Genomic DNA, 17,627 nt, shown 5'->3' with positions numbered 1-17,627 from the left:
GCCACCCTGCCCACACATGGGGCTTGGATGTCAATGATCTTTAAGGTCCCTTCCAACCTAAGTCATTCTATGATCCTGTGAAAGAAGCATGCTTGAGAATTGCAATCGCACTAACTTCTACGTTTTTCTGAACTTTCTTCACTGAAGAGCTTGGTCCTGCCTTGTCTGGAACGTGTTCATTGAATCTCGATGCACATGGCAGCCTGTGACCAGCTCTGGGATCATATGGGAAAGGGCTGGTTTGTCTGCTGAAGGTGAGGCAGCAGCTCCTTTGCACAGTTCGAGGGCATGTGCTCAGCTTGCCATACATCATTATGGAGACATTAGGGCCCGTGGCTTGGCAGCAGCTGTGACATTAAAATGTATAAGATGTTACCAAAGGAAGCACTCGGCAAAATTTTTTTGGCTTCCCTAGACATAAACAAGAAATTTTCTCTACAATGCTAAGTTACAATGGGGGGTGAGTCACTAATATATTTAGAAGGACGTCCTTTCCGGAGACCACAACTGGCTAAATTAAGCCAAGAGAGGGCAACCCTGGTGGCTGAGGGGCACAGCGGGGAATTCCCAGATGAGATCTGTGTGTTACACACCGCTGCCATCCTGAATCTGCGCAGGACAGATTTTCCAGTGCTAGAAATAGATGTGGTCCTTTCCTATCTGCGCAGATAAGCTGATTCATAGCAGCTGAAGTGTTGTCTTCAGGAGCAGATGTACAAGTGGGAAGGTATCTTAGTCAAATGGATTTCTGGTAGCTTAAGGGAGATACCTGCCATGGAATTCAAAGGGCGCTTTGAGTATTCTGTGGTTCTCTGGACATAAATGTAGTTTTTGCATCTGATAAGCCAGTTCTGGAACTCAGATTTCCACTTTGGCATTCATTTATCTACAGTAGCTTTTATCACAGAATCACAGAATGGCCTGGGTTGCAAAGGCCCACAGTGCTCATCCAGTTCCAACCCCCTGCTGTGTGCAGGTCGCCAACCAGCAGCCCAGGCTGCCCAGAGCCACATCCAGCCTGGCCTTGAATGCCTGCAGGGATGGGGCATCCACAGCCTCCTTGGGCAACCTGTTCCAGTGCCTCACCACCCTCTGTGTTTTATATCTGACCCAGGCTATAAAATGAGTTCTTTATGTCACACTTTGCTTTCAAAAAGAAAGTGTGGTGAAGATGTAGTGTCATAGTTCAGAAAAATCCACAGCAATGACCTGCAGCTTGGAGAAGTGTATCTTCATTCTTGAATGATGTAGTAACTGCTTAGCTTGTACAGCTGATTTTACAAAAATATTTATTTCAGTGAGATTAATTCCAGCACATTTCTGGCTTCTTCTTTTAGAACTTTTCCTTGTTCCTTCATTTGGCTCTTGATGAGGTGAGAGCTGCATCGATGGCATCTAGAGACTCTTGTTTGCAATACAGTGCAGTCTGGTGAGGAGGACCATAAGGCTCTACGTGGCCATATGCACTGACACACCAACACCATGATGTCGAAATACAAACGGGAAAGACTTCACATCTGCCTGGTAATGTAACAAAGCAATATTAACATTTTCATAAAATGTTCTGAAAGCGGTTTGGTTTGGCTCGCCGTTCGGATACTGAAGCCAAAGAGACTGTCCTGAGAGTGGTGCAAGCAGAAAAGCAATACGGTATAGTAAATGAGGCTGCAGGATCTGAAGTGCTATTTTAATAAGGCAGTAAATGTGGCAGAGCATTGTAAAATCTCTCGTTTTTCTGCCTGTGCCCACATACTTGAAAAAAGGCAAGAACGTCCTGCATAGCACATGGTGCAGTTTAGAGACATAGTTTTCATCCTGATGGTCTCTGTGAAGTTCACAGGAAGTTCAACCTTTACTTGATATACTTTATTCTGATTGATTTGCTAATTTTATCAATTATCCAAGTTTAAAAATAGGTGCTGGTCAAGAACTGCAAGGTGATCACTGTAAACACCAAAAGAAGAAGGATAGAGAATGAACTTAATTCCAGTCTGCCTATCAGGAAAAAAAAAAGGTATCAGCAGGGATTTGTAATCCAGCAGCAGAAGTAACATGAACTGGAACAGTTCTGAGCAGGAAAATTTAAACAAATATGAACACTGAACAATTCATGTTGCATTTTACAAAGGGATGCCTGAATGCTTCCTTAACAGCCTTGCAGGCAGGGTCCTGTAATTCAGCCACCATGTAGGTAGGTAAGTGCAGGAACTGGAGATTGGCATCCCACTGCCCCTGGGACAGAAGCTGAATCAGAGCAGTTATAACAATCCCTTCAACCCCAGATATTCTTATTGCAGCTGGACTTCCCACACTGAACCTGCTGAGCTCCTTGGTAGCTCTGTCTGTGATCTCTTGGACAGGTTTTTGTTTGCATGCTAGTTTGGGAAATGGTTGTTCTTCATATGTACTTGTATTTACATGTGAACAAGAGCAGTTATTCTTCATTAGCCTTTGTTCTCCTATTTTTAAGAGGGTTACTCATCCCTTCAAATATTAGAATCAGCTTTTAGGTGATTAGAATCTGATTTAGGTGACAGTTCTCACCCCTTGAGCAGCAAGAAATTGAAACGAACCATTTCTGGAATGAGCTGTTGTTGATCCAGGCTGTCCAACAAGTACTTGAATAACAAATATCTCTTACCAAACCAATGTTGGTTCATGAACAGAGAAAAGGAATGAAGTTCCTTGGATTCCTTGTTTGCAAAACACAGTTCAGCCCTTTCTTTGCTGTCCAGCTGTCAGGAACTAGATCCTTAACTGCTGAACCAACTCAACTCATTGACTTCAGTGGGGAAGTGGCAATCTACATTAAGTGATCATCGAGACTTAAGAGTGCAGCAAGACAGCAGTGTGAAAATACGAATGGGAGGGGGGAATGGTAGCAAGACATTTCAGGATAGTCAGAGAGATTTCTGGGATAAATTGCAGATACAGTCTGTTTTCTGCAAAGATAAGTTTTTTTGGTTGGTTTTTTTTTTTTTAATCTCTTATCTCCTATTTCTCTTAGTGCTCATAAAGATCAAATGTGAAGCAAAACCTGTCAGGAGGGGGAGGGTTAACACAAGTGATGCAGCAAGGGGGTATGGACGACTTTAGAAACAAATCTCTTTGTCTTGACAATTTTAGCCCTCTTTTTTATCAGCTGGTTCTATTGGAGTGTCACCACCAGCTAGAAAAATTGCTGTGCTGATGTTGCCTGCAATGTACAATCACCATTACAGGAACACCATCTGATCAAATACATCAGATTTTCCACTGAAGTTGTGTTTATTGGCTTAGCAGTGCAACTGGCTTGAGTGTAAAAAATCCCAGCAATTTCACGTTTGAAACTAAATCATTTGCTTGATCTTGTCTTCTCCGGTTTGGTCATGAGACAGTTGCATAAGGAGGCGTCAGGCCCAAGGAGGGAACGCCGTGAAACAGGCAGTTCTTCAGACTGAGTGGGCATTGCTGTAATATTCTGCACCGGTACGGGGGTACAGAATTTTGTTGCTTTTAAACGTGTTGTATTTGTCTTTGGATAGACATGAAGTGGAAACTCTGTTTTCTTGGAATGCAGATTTGAAATGAGCTGAGGTTGGGAGTTGGTTCTGTTTAAGCAGATGGGCATAGAGGCAGCGCTGAGTCAAGCAACTGTGTAAGTAAAATTCACTCATCTGAGGAGTAAAGCAACTAGGATGTCATTGCCTTGCACTGAGAATGCACAAAAGGGTGGATAATAGCAGGACGAGGGGAAATGGTTTGAAGCTGAGGGAGGGCAGATTGAGGTTGGATGTCAGGGGGAAGTTGTTTGCTGTGAGAGTGGTGAGGTGCTGGAACAGCTGCCCAGAGAGGCTGTGGATGCCCCGTCCATCCCTGGAGGTGTTCAAGGCCAGGTTGGATGGGGCCCTGGGCAGCCTGGGCTGCTGTGAAATGTGGAGGTTGGTGGCCCTGCGTGTGGCAGGGAGTTGGAGCTTCATCATCCTTGAGGTCCCTTCCAACCCAGGCCATTCTGTGATTCTGTGATAATAGTTCTCTTGCATGTCAAGGTTTGAAGGTCTGAAGATTAAGCAGGTGACCTGAGTCCTCATCTGGGCTGGAGAGGAATCTTGGTGAAGAAGTTCCCCTCCTGTCAGAATGGTAAAATCCATCCTTCAGCACCGGGAGATTTTCTATTAATGTTTTTGCTGTCATTTAGCATTCACGGCACTTGGTAAGAAGAATTCAATTAGATAATTAAGGGTTATTAGTGTTATTTATTGCCAATGTTGTAATGTTTAGAGGCTCTTCTTTTTTTCCTATGGCTTATAAAAATAAGGAAGTGAAGACAGTTCTTTTCCAGAATGTGTTAGTTTAAGAACGCTGTTAATATAACAGAAATACCCCCAGAATGTGAAGCAAGATCTCTTTTCTAGTGAGCAGAAACTTGCAGCTCAGGATATGCCAATGACTTCACTTACTGCTCACCTGCCTCTCATGTTTCATGGTTGAAAAAAATGTTGGTATGAGATTTTTAAATTACTTCTTCAGCAAGTAATGCCAGAAGTGCTTTGAGAGAGTTGATCTGTGAAGTTATTTGAATGTCAGGGCACACATAGAATGGTGGAATCATTAGGGTTGGAAAAGGTCATTTAGTCTAACTGTTGACCCATCACCGCCAGACCCACTACGTTCATTAATACTTTAATAGTTAAGGAGCTGGTGAATCTCATTCTGACCATATGAGGCATTTTTAACAAACTTTTGTGGAAGGTGGCAAAAATCTGGATGCTGGCCGTAGAGTTTTAAAGCACCTTAAAAATGAGAAAGCTAGTCAACAGCTTCTCCATTATACTGCTGCACTGCAGAATCTCTTACACATGTAGCCCAACTCCATCAAAGCCATCACAGCTGAACGTTTTGCCCAGGAGATGTATCCAAAATACTGTAAATTCATACGAAAAGGAATTCTTTGTCTCCATTAGCATTTCAACACACACTCACTACAGAGATCTCACTGGGGGTAAAGCATTAAAATCCTTTCAAAAGTGGTTTCGTTGGCTAATTAGACAATAAACATAAACCTGATGCATCCAGCTGTACAAATAAAACGTGACTTTAAAGCTTCATGTCCTGTGTGCAGAGTAGGCTTGAACTTGGAGCCAAGGCGGGCCGAGGGAAGGTAGCTGGCGTACAGCTCCATAGTGCAACCTCGGGAGAGCTGAAAGAGAGTTTATTTTAAGTGTAACTCAAAGGAACTAAGTACCAGTTACCACAAATAGGGTGATCTTTATCTTCCTTTGTTGGCTTGTGCGGAGGGAAAAGAATCTCAAACGAGTTGCGCAGCCGCGGGCTCCACAGAGAGGATATCTCCCTCACGTTGCTGACACGATGCATTTTTTGGGTGCTACCTTGCTGCCGAAGGAAATGAACGGGTCATTTCAGTGCCCTCTTATGCCCTTGGCTCCCGGTAGGTGTGATCAAGTAGCTGAATGCTCACACAAGTGACGTTTCTGCCCTGCTGCAGTTGGGAATCGGGTTCCCCCGGCGCAGCTCTTTGGCGATCTCGGAGCGGCACCTGTAAGCGCTCACTTTGAGAGATTGCTAATGTGCTAATTACCCGAGACCCAAAAATGCAAGCTGTAAACAAATGAGGACTGTATTTATAATCAATCAATTTTATGACCTTCTGATGGTGATGATATCAGTGGAGTTTACATTGGGAGCCCTTGTACTCCTCCAGGGCAGCTGTGCCCTTATGTTTTAGTTACAACTCGAAGAAGATTTTGCTAATTTACTTTATAGTAAGCGTGCTTAGGAAAAATATTGCCTTCCCTAAACAGCTGAGCCTGTTACCAAGTTTCATTTTTAAATAAGGAAAACACAGGGGCTGTCAGTACCTTGAGGCTGTATTGTCAGGTGACGGGCTGTTTTGAAAACATCCATGGCAGAAAGTAATGACTTCAGAGCAAAATATTGTTCTCATTGGTATAAGTTGCCGTGAGACAAATCCCACACCCTCTGATGTCAATGGAAAGACTCCATTTGACTTCAAAGAAGGCTGGATCAGGCTCTAAAAGAAAAGTTGCCATCGTAAAACACCACAAATGCTTTATGGTTCATGTGCTTAAAAATGCTCTGCTCAATGGTGATCTTCTGCACAGTTTACCTGGCTACATGCAACTTGGAATTTTTGTGTTTGCTTTGCAATGGATTTATGACAGAAGAATGCCCGTAAAGTCTGATTTGTGAAGTGTTAAAATGATGTCCTGGAAAGCCACGCAATGCCAAAGTATACAAGATGCCCTGTAATACCTCAGCTGGAGGAAGGCTGTCCAACTTCCCCGATGTTACTAAGTTCTCACAAAGAAAAACAATGCTGCTTAACCATAGACAGATGTATTAAAAATAGCTAGATATTGTGCCCTTGTTCTTTTATTGGAGTCATTAGCTTTTCAATCTCAATTCAGATTAGAGTTTGAGGACAGAACTGTTTCCTGCATTTTCCAAAGCCTTCATTTGAGCAACTTTTAAAAGTGGGCAGGATGGGGGCCCTCAGTGTCCGTGGTTATGAGCCCCTGGAGCTGAAAGCCCAGAGATAACTTTATTAGCTCCAGACCAGCAGCAGACACAAGCCATTCAGTGTCATTTCTTTCTCTCAGTGTTGCGCCCTGCTCTAAACATGGGTCATAAATGGGATTTGTTTCTTAGGGTTGTTTAGGATGCGGTTGATCAGAGCTCCATTTTGTCCCGTGCCGTATCCCAGTGCCCAAACAGCCGAGAGAGCCTCGTTGGAGCCCTGAGGCTGGATGATCCATGAGGTTACTCACCAAAAGGTGCTCAGGAATGCTTCTATAAGTGAGCGCTTTGCTTATGCAGTGCAGCTTGGGGACATGTTTCCCTGCCCCCCCAGGATATGTGGCTTCCCTGGGATGCAGCATGGAGCAGAGGGCTCTGAGAGCCCCTGGGAGAATGCTGCCCTCAGCTCAGCAAGCTGAGCCTTGGCGGCCTGTTTGCAGGGCAGGCAGCCGGCCAGACAGCTGGATTGCCATGGCAAAGAGAGTGTCTGGCCTTTTTAAAAGAGAAGCTTGCTAGATTTATGTGCGGGAATGGATGTAGTCCTTCTGGAGTTGACGCGGCCTAATGAATGAGATGGGGAGTAAAATACTTTCGACTTACTATCAGGGGTTAACGATTCCTGCCCTCTCTGCTCTCCCCTGCTCACATTTTCCCCCTCCTCCAGCCCCAGTCCCCCTGCTGCGCCTCTATTTCCCGAGCAGTGGCACCACCTGGTTTGTTTTCTGTGTCAGGTATATTACAGACTGTCTGTCAGAGGTTAACTGCCACAGCTCAGCCTGTTCCCATGTTGGACCTGATCTAAACTCCCTCCCTGCCCTAGTGCGTCTTGTTTAGTTTCCCAAAATGTAACAGTACATGGAGAAAGCAGGGTTTTTTGGTCTTTTTTAGTAGTATGGTGGTCAAGAGGATTGCCTCTCTGCTTGTTCACGGTCTTGGGAACCCACTCTGTACCTCTGCAACTCTCTGCCTGTGTGCTAGAGTTTGAGACATCCCACAGAACAACGATGCACTGAAGTGGAGATGTGGCACGAAGGGACCTGGTCACTGTGAGTGTGGGTTGGGGTTGGGGATCTTGGAGGTCTTTTCCGACCTCAATGATTCTATGATTCCAGGAGGTTTTTAAAAGTCACCTAGAACAATGTCATCTCGCTTGTGAGCTCTCCTTGGTAGTCATTGGCAGAAGCCCGATCCAGGGCTGCTCAACGGTCTCAGTACTGTGCATCCCATAACTGTCCCACAAACTACACACAAACACATCCTCTCAGGGAAAATGAGGATGCCTTACTGCAAAAACCTTTAGGGCCAGACTAAACCTTTCCATGTATCAACTCACCAGTGTGTGAAAGGAATATCAGTATAAAACTGAGCTTAATACGACCCCCCTTGTACACATGCACTGGAATAGAGACCTTTATTTGCATCTTCACATGCTGTTTTGTGCTTGGACCACTGCCTTGTGTTGTAAATCATATCATAGAATCCCAGAATGGCCTGGGTTGCAAAGGCCCACACTGCTCATCCAGTCCCAACCCCCTGCTGTGTGCAGGTCACCAACCAGCAGCCCAGGCTGCCCAGAGCCACATCCAGCCTGGCCTTGAATGCCTGCAGGGATGGGGCATCCACAGCCTCCTTGGGCAACCTGTTCCAGTGCCTCACCACCCTCTGGCTGGAAAACTTCCTCCTAATATCGAGATCATTGTCTGCAAGATTCCTTTCTCTGCTGGTGCTGCAGCTGGGAATTGTGTGATGAACATGGAACTGGATGTTCCCAGCATTAAGGCCTTGTAATGCTGGCTGGGAAAATGGAGCAGTTCCCAGGTGGGGCTGACCCTTAACTAGACATTTCCTGGGGGCCACTGTTTGTATGCTGATCACCTTCTGCATCCCTGACTTACGATCCTCCAAAATCTGATAGGCAGCACCACAAAGGACCACCAGCAGCCACTTCATTGGATGTGAGCAGTATGCTGAGTGCATGAAGTAGTGCATAATGCTAAGTGCCGTGAATAATCACACCCAAGGCATATCGAATTGGGCTCTGAAAATTAATGGGCACTTTTGACCTCCTGTCTCTGTCTCAGCTCCTTGCCTATAAAATGGGAAGTGTACCACTTTCCCATTTTGCAGGGTGAAAAGTAAGTAATTAATAGTGGGCAAGCACTCATATATTACACTGAAATGCTCTTTAGAAAAACCTAGGGAGAAATTATTAATCTGGCCTTCAGAGCAGAGTTTGGGATGCAAAAGAAGAGATAGAAAGACATAGTGCATAGTGAGAGGGAGCAAAATACTGAATAGCTGCCCATTCATTCAGCACTATTCACTGCGTGTGAATAAGATTACATAAAAATGGTCTGAAATGATGCTGTAATTAAGGACCACATCATGAAACACTGCACAAGGGAGCTGTAGTGAGATGTCTGCTTCTCTTAATTTGCTGTGCTGGAATTTGAAATCTGAATGTGATTTTTTTTTTAAATGCCATTTTAAGTTGGGTTCCTCAGGGCAGAAGGCTTTTGTTCAAATTGAGGTCTTGAGTTTGATTAGCCATGAATTGCTTCCCATTAGCTTTTCAGTCTTTCAAAGGAATGAATTCTTAGAAGGCTGTGCCCAGAAATAACACCTTCACCAATACAGGTACAAACAGGGCTTCAGAGAAAGAATCAAATTGTGTGAATTTGGAGAAAAGCCTTCTATTTATATAGCTTTAGTCACTGAATCAGAAACAGTAACTTATGTCAAGTGACTCAGAGAAGAGAGCACATTCCTGGATTAATAGTTACAGAGATCAGCTAAAATCAAAGCTATAATTCAAGGTTACTTATGTAATACACTGGATAATTCTGGTAAATCGTAAACTGCAAAGTCTCAGTGCAAGTTTTTGATGTTAAGGTTTTATTTTTCTCCAAGTGATGAAAAGAGGATCCAGAATACAATGAATTAATTGTCAACTACTAGAGTTAAGTTTCCTAACTGGAACAGTAGGCAAAAGGATGGAGCTTGGCGATGCGGAGCAGCATAGAGGAAACATGTTCTTAGCTCACAAGTATCAACAGATCTATAGTTGGAAATAATAAACAATGCTGTTGTTGATGTGCATTCTGCAAAGGTTAGGGTTGATTTTTATCGCCAGAAATATTTTTCCTTGGAGCTGCATTTGCTGCTTTTTTCCAAGTATTTTGTGTTGCTTATTAGCCTCTGGAACACTAGAGCATCTCTAACATCACTGAGTGTCTCTCTGCCAAGTTCCAGGAATAGAAGAACAGCTACCAAGAAAGGTCGTTCTTTTGATATTCCAGCTTGCACAGTGAAATGCAAAGCATTTGAAAAATAAGTCTGGGAACTTGGCTAGTGCTCCTTGGGGATTACCCATCCGCAACCCATCGCCTCCTTTACAGAGCAGATGGCAGAACTGAAATGGGGAGGTTTCACGAGCAGGACATGCTCCTGGACTGGTTTCATACGTCCCCACCAAGGAGCACAACATCTCACTCGGATGGTGCGTGACATCAGATTGTCCTCTGCCATCTTCCTCCCAGGCATGTGGCTACCAGACGCTGACTCACACACGCATGAAGAGGAGACCGTTCCCATCTTGTGGTCTTGTGGTGCCGTCAGTTCCCTCAGACCAAAGCAAGCCACTGCTTAGCAAGGCGCATGGGTCCCCTCAGCTCCTGCCATCTGGGCCATGTTGTGATGACAAAAGACAGGATGTGTGACCATCTTTCAGGTCTAACTGCTATCCAGAGAACAAGGAGAGCTGTACCCCTTACAGGAGGTTCTTTTAATGCTTCTGATCTTGATCCCTTCTGAATTTCTTTTGTACTTAGGAGTGCTTGGCAGGCTAGGAGCTAATGCAAATTACTTTCAAATTTATTCTGATGAATTTGTAAGTTTATCGCTATAGGCTAAGCACAGTGCCAACCAGACCAAAGATGTAAACCAGGGTTGTAGGTAAGCTCTAGCTGTTTGTTTTTGTTTTTGTTTTTTTGCCTTACTTAGACCCATGCAGATGGATAGAGGTTATTCTGTGGCTCACAGAGTATGAAGAAGTGCCTTCAGCCTGGATAGGAATGCAGCAGATGCTATAAAGGGAGAAAACAATTAGGTGAGCTGAAGGCACTCCTTTCAAAGCACCACTCTTTGTGTTTCCATCCCAAAGTCCTTTGCAGTCCCAGGGAAAGACTCTGATTTACCTCTGCGGTCCTTGTGCCCTTTCAGTTTGAATAACACTGCAGGTTTTTCCAGACACCCTTACATAACATGGAGGTGAACCATAACTGAACTAATAAACATGACTGGCTGAGCTCCTGGAGATCAGACTTCACTATCTTGGACAGTTTTACCATCAGTTTTGGTTACACCATAGACAGGGTCCTGACATTTTCTCCCTTACTGTTATTTCTCTTTTATGTTTAACCAGCCCCTCATTAAGCATGAATTGATAATCATTTTTCATGAAACTGCTTTTTTTTGACCCACACAAACAATTAATAGTTATTCTTAGAGCTAGAGTATAATGCCTTGCATGCAGCTGCCTTTGATTATCATGTTTTGGAGGCCTCTCTATTATTTTGCCCTCTCAGGAAAGCCTTACATGATGTTATAGTCCCAGATAGCACTGCACAAACTTTATAAGTCTGAAGGAACAGAGCAGGGCCAGTTGTCAAGAGCTGGAGGCTGCGGCCCTGTTGTGTGGCTGCTGGCTTGCCTAAGATTGTTGTCCAGGAAAAGCTGAAATTCAAGGACAAGGAAGTGGTGAGGGAGTTTGTGCTGATGGATCTTGAGTCCTGGTGATCACTAACACGGCTCTTGAGAGCAAACCATCCAGATTTTTCCTTTGTCCACATTTACCGCATTGTTGCATAGGGTTGTGGGTGTAAAACTGCAAGCTGGGGAATGGTGTGAACTGAGTGGGTTTGCTGGTGCTTGGGAGCTCATTTTGGAGCTAGCATTTGGGATTTCTCCTGTGTAAGCCTGGAGCAACCTTGTTGACTTGCAAGGCTGCCATGAAAATCATTTGCTTGAATTTGTTCACTTGTTCATTTGCTTTTCCTTAAAGCCCCTGAGTTTTTGTAAGCTTTTCCAATCATACTGAGGCTTCCATAGAGACAAAGGTGAAAGTCTAAGATTGTCTTCTGTATTCCTCAAGTGAACTCCTTATTCTTCACATGAAGAAGCAGAAAAAAACAGGAATGTGGGCCTGCACTTCTGGGGATGAATGAAGGAGAAGTCAACACTGCCTGGTGCAACACGTGCAGAGTGGTGCAGAGCTACAAGTTACATATAACCATCACCAGTTACTCCACAGCTGCATCCTTCTCTATTTAAAGCAACTTGCTGAGGAGTTAAAGTAATTCCATCTCATTGCTAACGCAGGTTTTTAAAGTTTGCTTCAGATGCATTACATATCTTTTTTTTTAAGGACAGCTTTTCAATCCTGAATCTCCAAAGGGGCTTAATTTTGTGGGTTGCATTGAAATAAATGAGCACTCAGACCTTACAGAGCTGATGCCCTCAGTAGAGCTGGTGGGATAATTTTCTGTTGCATCAGTTTTCAGATGGCTCAGTGGCTGCTGATACCCAACAGTACAAGAAAAGATACTTTCTGATTTTTAAACAAAAAGGAAAACGTTGAGGAAAAGGATTTTCATTTTCCTCTGAATTTTTCAGGGGAAAATAAGTAGTTTCCTGAAGAGCTCCAGCTTTACATAGTTCCTTTAACTGTCTTGGTTTTGTCGAGTCAAGAATATAGCCAACGAGGATTCTTGGGTTCCTTTATTGTTATTTTTTAAGCAGGCACACACTCACAGAGATTAGCTATGGACAGAGGTACGGACGGAGAAAGTCTGATGCTTGCATAGATTTGGCAGATACAACTTTAGCCACTAAAGAGCTTAAAACTACAAAGCAGTTCTGTCAGATATAGAAAGCCAAATGTATTTTTTTAAAAATCTGATATTTTAAGTGTACAAAAGCCAGCACACAACTGGCCAAACCTTCAGAGGTGCAGTTTAGCTTTTAAAATGGTCACGTTAGAGCCCCAGGCTGGGGGCCTTTGGGTGCTACCAAAATGTAGATATTAAGATCAGTTTCTGGGCCTGGGCACCAAAGTTTGTTACAACACTTATTTATTACCAGTTTCATATAACTCATTCCTGGTAAACAATGCAGGTTTTATTATGTGTAAGTAATAGGAGACCTTTGCTTTTTTTCCACTAACAAACATGCCATGGGTAATTATTCCTGTATTAAAACGACATGTGGACGTATTTGCGACATGCAACAGTTCCATTTCTTTGAAGAGAAGTATTATTCTAAACAAAGTCAGCCACCATTTATTTCGAGGGGCTCTTGCGTTTCTGTGCTCAAAACCCTTTGCGGCTTTCCTTGTCTATTTGATAATCATTAACATGTTCCGTCGTTAACCTTCAAGAAGCTCTGCTTGAAACTTTATATGCAACTTTTCAAACATTTGTCTTGCATTGCAGACTGTGGTTTGCTGGGGCTGTTTTTATAATCACTGGTGGTAAAATCAGGAAGATGAAAAATGGGTGTGTATTGAAAAGCAGTGTATCCAGCATTCTAGGTCTTAAATTAGAGTGATGAGCATAAACACTGCAAACAGAGCTTTTTCAACTCGATTGCAATTATATTTGAAATTACCTACAATTACCAGTGACCATCTCAAAGCTAGAAATTAACTTTGTAGGCTCTCCTCCAGATGGATCAGCTGTTAAACGTGCTGTCTTGTGCAGCTGAATGGAGGGGAGGAAAAAGAGGGAAGAGCTGCCAGAATGGCAGCCATGCTCACTTGTAGCTGAAACTTGTGCTGTTTGCCTGTCATGGAAGTGCACGCTTTCCCTTTCAATTAAACCCACACCACTTTTTGAGATGTAGTTTGGGAAATTGTGGCTTTGCTGACATTTGTGGGCTCTAACCCTGGAAGCCAGTGAAGAAACTGTGCAAGCTGACAGTCAGCTGCCATAGAGACCCTACCTTTCCAAACAGACAGTCCTCCATATCCCCTGTACTGGGTGCTGTGCAGTGTGCAGAATCTCAAATGCAGAAGTGAATTAATGCAAGCAGGAAAATGCCTCCAAATGCCCTTCCCTGGCTCTCACGTGGGTCCACAGTGAGTTCCCTTCTCGTGCGCAGCTCGGTGAGCTCTGCTGCTGGAAAGCAGGCTGTCCTTGTCTCCTTCCCCATGTCAAGTCCTAAGCAAAAGGTTATGCTTATGGCACATCTACTCACTGCCTGAGCAGCTAGAAAGTAGGATTTTCTAATTCCTGCTCTGCCTGATGAATTCCTGCTGTTCAACTGGTCTTTGTAATTCATTTGACTAGCTCTAAACCCATTTCTTACATGGCCACTGTGGATAGAGACGTTCAGACTTTTCTCCCTCTTCTTCCAGAATCCATTGGTGCACAAGGTGTTGCCGTGGCTCCATGACTGTCATGGGCTTGCTGATTTTTGGGTGGCGGAGCAGAGGGAGGTATTTTGCTCAAAGCATCTCAGAAATGCTTGTGATTTCAGTTTCCAACATGACTCCGAGCTGGGGAATGAGAACGTGCCAGGAGTGTCAGTGACAGCTTTAGAAATGGATTGTTTGCATAAACTTGAAAACAGTACAAGCATAAATGTATTTCCTTTGTTTAACTTTTCACTCTTGTTTACTCGTCTCTGCTTCTAAAAGGCTTTGCAAGTAAACTCTGCAAATCTTTAAGTTCTGCAGCCATTACTGGGGGCTGGGCGTTGTGGGATCACTCCTTGGGCCTGCTGAGAGCCAAGGCGCCGGGAAGGCCTGCGAGGCTGGGATCCACAAACCATCCGAACCAGACAGAGGATTTCGCCTCGGACCAGTCTCAAAACCTCATCTGCAGCCCTTGGGGTTTTGTTGACACCCCAAAGCCAGCATCTGTCCCTTTGGTGCTGGTAGGACTCAGTGAGCCTCAGCCCCTTCTAACCGTGGTAAACAGAAGCTCCTATGGCTTCTAGTTTTCTTTGCGAAGGAAAAGCTGCTTACACCACAAGGTTTGGAAGGAAATAACTCTTTTTTAGTCCCATGTTTTACACCAGTGAAGTGTAGATGAAGGCCTGGTCTGTGCGTGTTGAGGGGGGAAGAAAAATCTTCAACTGTGCAACAAATGAAAATCCAGGGCTCCTGCTGTGTTCTGTGACAGTTCCTCCCACTTTTATCCAGTCTGTCAGCTTGTTAAGCCTATACATGTTCTTTCTGAATGCATGTAAATTTTGGGTGCTGGTACTGGTGGATGACATTTAAAAGGCTGCTCAAATTCCCAGCTTTCTCCTCGCCTCCTATGGCACCTCCACGGGATGTGGGGCTGCAGCTACAAAACGCAGGGATAGCACTGCAGGGAAGGAGAGAAGCAAACAGCAGGCGAGCCTCTGGCTTTGGGGCTTCCAGTGAAATGGGAAAGGCCCTGGTTTCACCATCCCATGGCTGCACACACGGCTGGGCCTGGCACTTAGGGACGTGGCACAGTGGGCATGGTGGGGATGGGCTGATGGTTGGACTTGATGATCTTAGAGGTTTTTTCCAACCTTAATGATTCTGTGCATGTATTTCCTGCGACTGCCATTCACCTGTGGGAGGAAAGCTTGAAAACCAGTTTAGACAGAAGTGTTAGGGCCCCGTGCGTGTCCTGTGTGGCTTTTAAAACCGGGGCAGAGGAGAAGCAGCTGTAGTTGTGCTCTGGAGCATAAAGAACAGTGTTTTATAACTGGTGGCTCTTCCAGGACTTGCAGACAACCCCTGTGGGGTCTCTAAAAGTCAATGAAGAAAATTGTCAGAAGGCTCAGATTCACTCTGCGGGAGTCCAGGTCTGCTCGTGAGTGTTTGCAGGGGTCGTGCAGTTCTGGTGTGCTGAACACGACTTGCTCAAGGAAATAGACCTGATATCGCAGCTAAGACTCTGCACGAGCATGCACAAATGCCAGATTTTCTTGGTTTTCCAAAACATTGATGGACAAATTAATTAAGCCCAAATTGGCAAAAAATACCAGGCAGCTGGACTCCTATTTAAATAAATAGGAATAAAGTGGACATTTGTGGACCTTGCCTATTCTGAAAATAGGGGCAGTAATCATGTGCTTTCTGCCAGCCTAGTTTATTTAGGCAAAAAATGTGTGAGAATCAGAGCAGTTTTCTCAGTGTGTATGCATGGAGACTGGCATGAAATTTGCCTTGGCCAAGTCCTTCAAGCGCTACCACATGCCTGATTTGTCACAGAGTTTTGTGCTTAATGAGAGAGAGTCTGCAGTATAACAACAGATTCATCTGCATTTTTTCATCGTTGTTTTTAGCCTGATTTCTTAGGGAAAAAGGAAGATTTATGCAGTCCTGCTTAGACTGTTCTGGTGCGTGCGTCCCTGTCACTGCTTTTTGCCCCATCGCTCTCTACCTATAAGCCAATTTCGCTCTAATCTGAGAGAATCCGGTTGGATATTAGGAAAAATTTCTTCTCAGAAAGAGTGGACAGGTACTGAGACAGGCTGCCCGTGGAGGTTATGGAATCACTGTCTCTGGAGGTGTCTGAGAACTGTGGAGATGTGGCACTGGGGAACATAGTGGGCATGGTGGGAATGAGCTGGGGTTGGGCATGGTGATCTCAGAAGGCTTTTCCAACGTGAATGATTCTATGATAATCTCAAAAGTAATCAGCTTTAACAGGATTGATGCAAATATGCAGCCAAGCATTGGAAAGAGATCTAATTACTCCTCCCAGCACAGGGAAATCTAGACTCAGTCCTTATTAGACATCAGGAGATGGAAAAGAGAAAGAGAGACTGAAAAGGTGAGATTACCTCCCTTCAATTAAGGAGGTAACTTTGTGTGGATTCTCTACTGTTAGATACAGTGCACAATGGAGGATGACTTACTTTCAGTGGGAGCACTCTATCCCATGCTGATTCTCTGTTGTCTTATGCAGGGGAAGTTCACATTGCAGGCAGGATACAGTGAGCAGCCTGCCATCCACAAAGCATCAATGTAAAGAGTCTTTGTGAAGGAAAAGCTGCTTATACTGCAAGGACCAGAGCTCACACAGCTGCTCCTTCTCTTATGCGTGCTCTGCACTGAAGAGAGGCAATTTGCAGACTGAGGGTCAGCCTGGAGATCTCCAGATACTGCAAGGCAGGCAGTCCTCTTGTGTAAGTGTCCCCAGCAAGGTCAGACTACTAACAAGTCTGTGGGACTGCTCGTGCCAGTAGGCACCCACCACTGTGCAAACTCCTGTCCTCAGGAAATGAATACTCCTACCTGCCTTATGTCCTATTTGCAGAGCTGTGACTACTCACTATTGCTCAATCTTGCAGGAAATCATTATCTGCTGGCAACATTTTACTTCTCTGAAATTGCCTCTTACAACAAAATGAGCCCTGCAGTCCTCTCACTAACACAGGTTTCAGTTGATGTCATTACCTTTCCCTTTTCTTTCAAAGATCGCAGAGTTACCAACAGTGCGCATTCAGAACAAAGCCCTTGGAGCAAAATATTAACCCAGTTCATGTACTCAGGAAGATGTTTGCATTTCCACTAGCCTACGGACAGCAGGGAGGATTTTACACATCTGTAATGCATGTGGTCGCCCTGGATCTTTTCCTCAACTCCCAACCTAAGTAGCTGGGATGGGCTGGATGCTAAGCAGCATTCAGACTTTGGTGAGCCTCAAACTCTTCTCACTCTCCTCTGCTAGATGACAGCTCCAAAGGACAAAACTTTGTCTAAGCTTGGATTGTGCATAGGAAGGTAGAAAGCCCAGTTGCTGTCAGAAAGCTCAGTTGGTATCACTGCTCAAGAAGTGTAATTAATGTGAAGCTACTTTTCTTGAGCTGCCTGGTAGGCCCCCATTTCATCTTTGTTCAGGAAAGCACTTAAGCATATGCTTAAAACTAAGTATGCTGCTGACTGGAGGCCTTGGACAGTGAAAATGCTATCTGGACCATGCATTTGTCTGCCTAAAAGCCCTGTTATTTCTTCTTCAGTTCTGATGTAAATCATTTCTCTCAAAAGCCACAGTTGTGGTAAATGTCTGATTTTGGTAGGTGTTGCGTATTGCAGCTATTGC

General features: G+C 44.4%; 1 long non-coding RNA gene across 10 annotated transcripts in view; it reads left to right on the top strand.

Moving 5' to 3' along the window:
- LOC116234611 (uncharacterized) overlaps positions 1–17,627 on the top strand; it is a 151,251-nt gene that overhangs the window by 100,308 nt on the left and 33,316 nt on the right. For all 10 annotated transcript variants that reach the window (XR_016467193.1, XR_016467195.1, XR_016467194.1 and 7 more), the window contains one exon: positions 1,338–1,524. This is a non-coding gene — a long non-coding RNA (uncharacterized LOC116234611). The remainder of the gene's footprint in view (positions 1–1,337; positions 1,525–17,627) is intronic.

This window comes from Phasianus colchicus, chromosome 5 (genome assembly GCF_987193195.1).
Source record: "Phasianus colchicus chromosome 5, bPhaCol1.hap1.1, whole genome shotgun sequence".
NCBI lineage: Eukaryota > Metazoa > Chordata > Aves > Galliformes > Phasianidae > Phasianus > Phasianus colchicus.
This window is presented reverse-complemented; position numbering and strand designations above follow the sequence as displayed.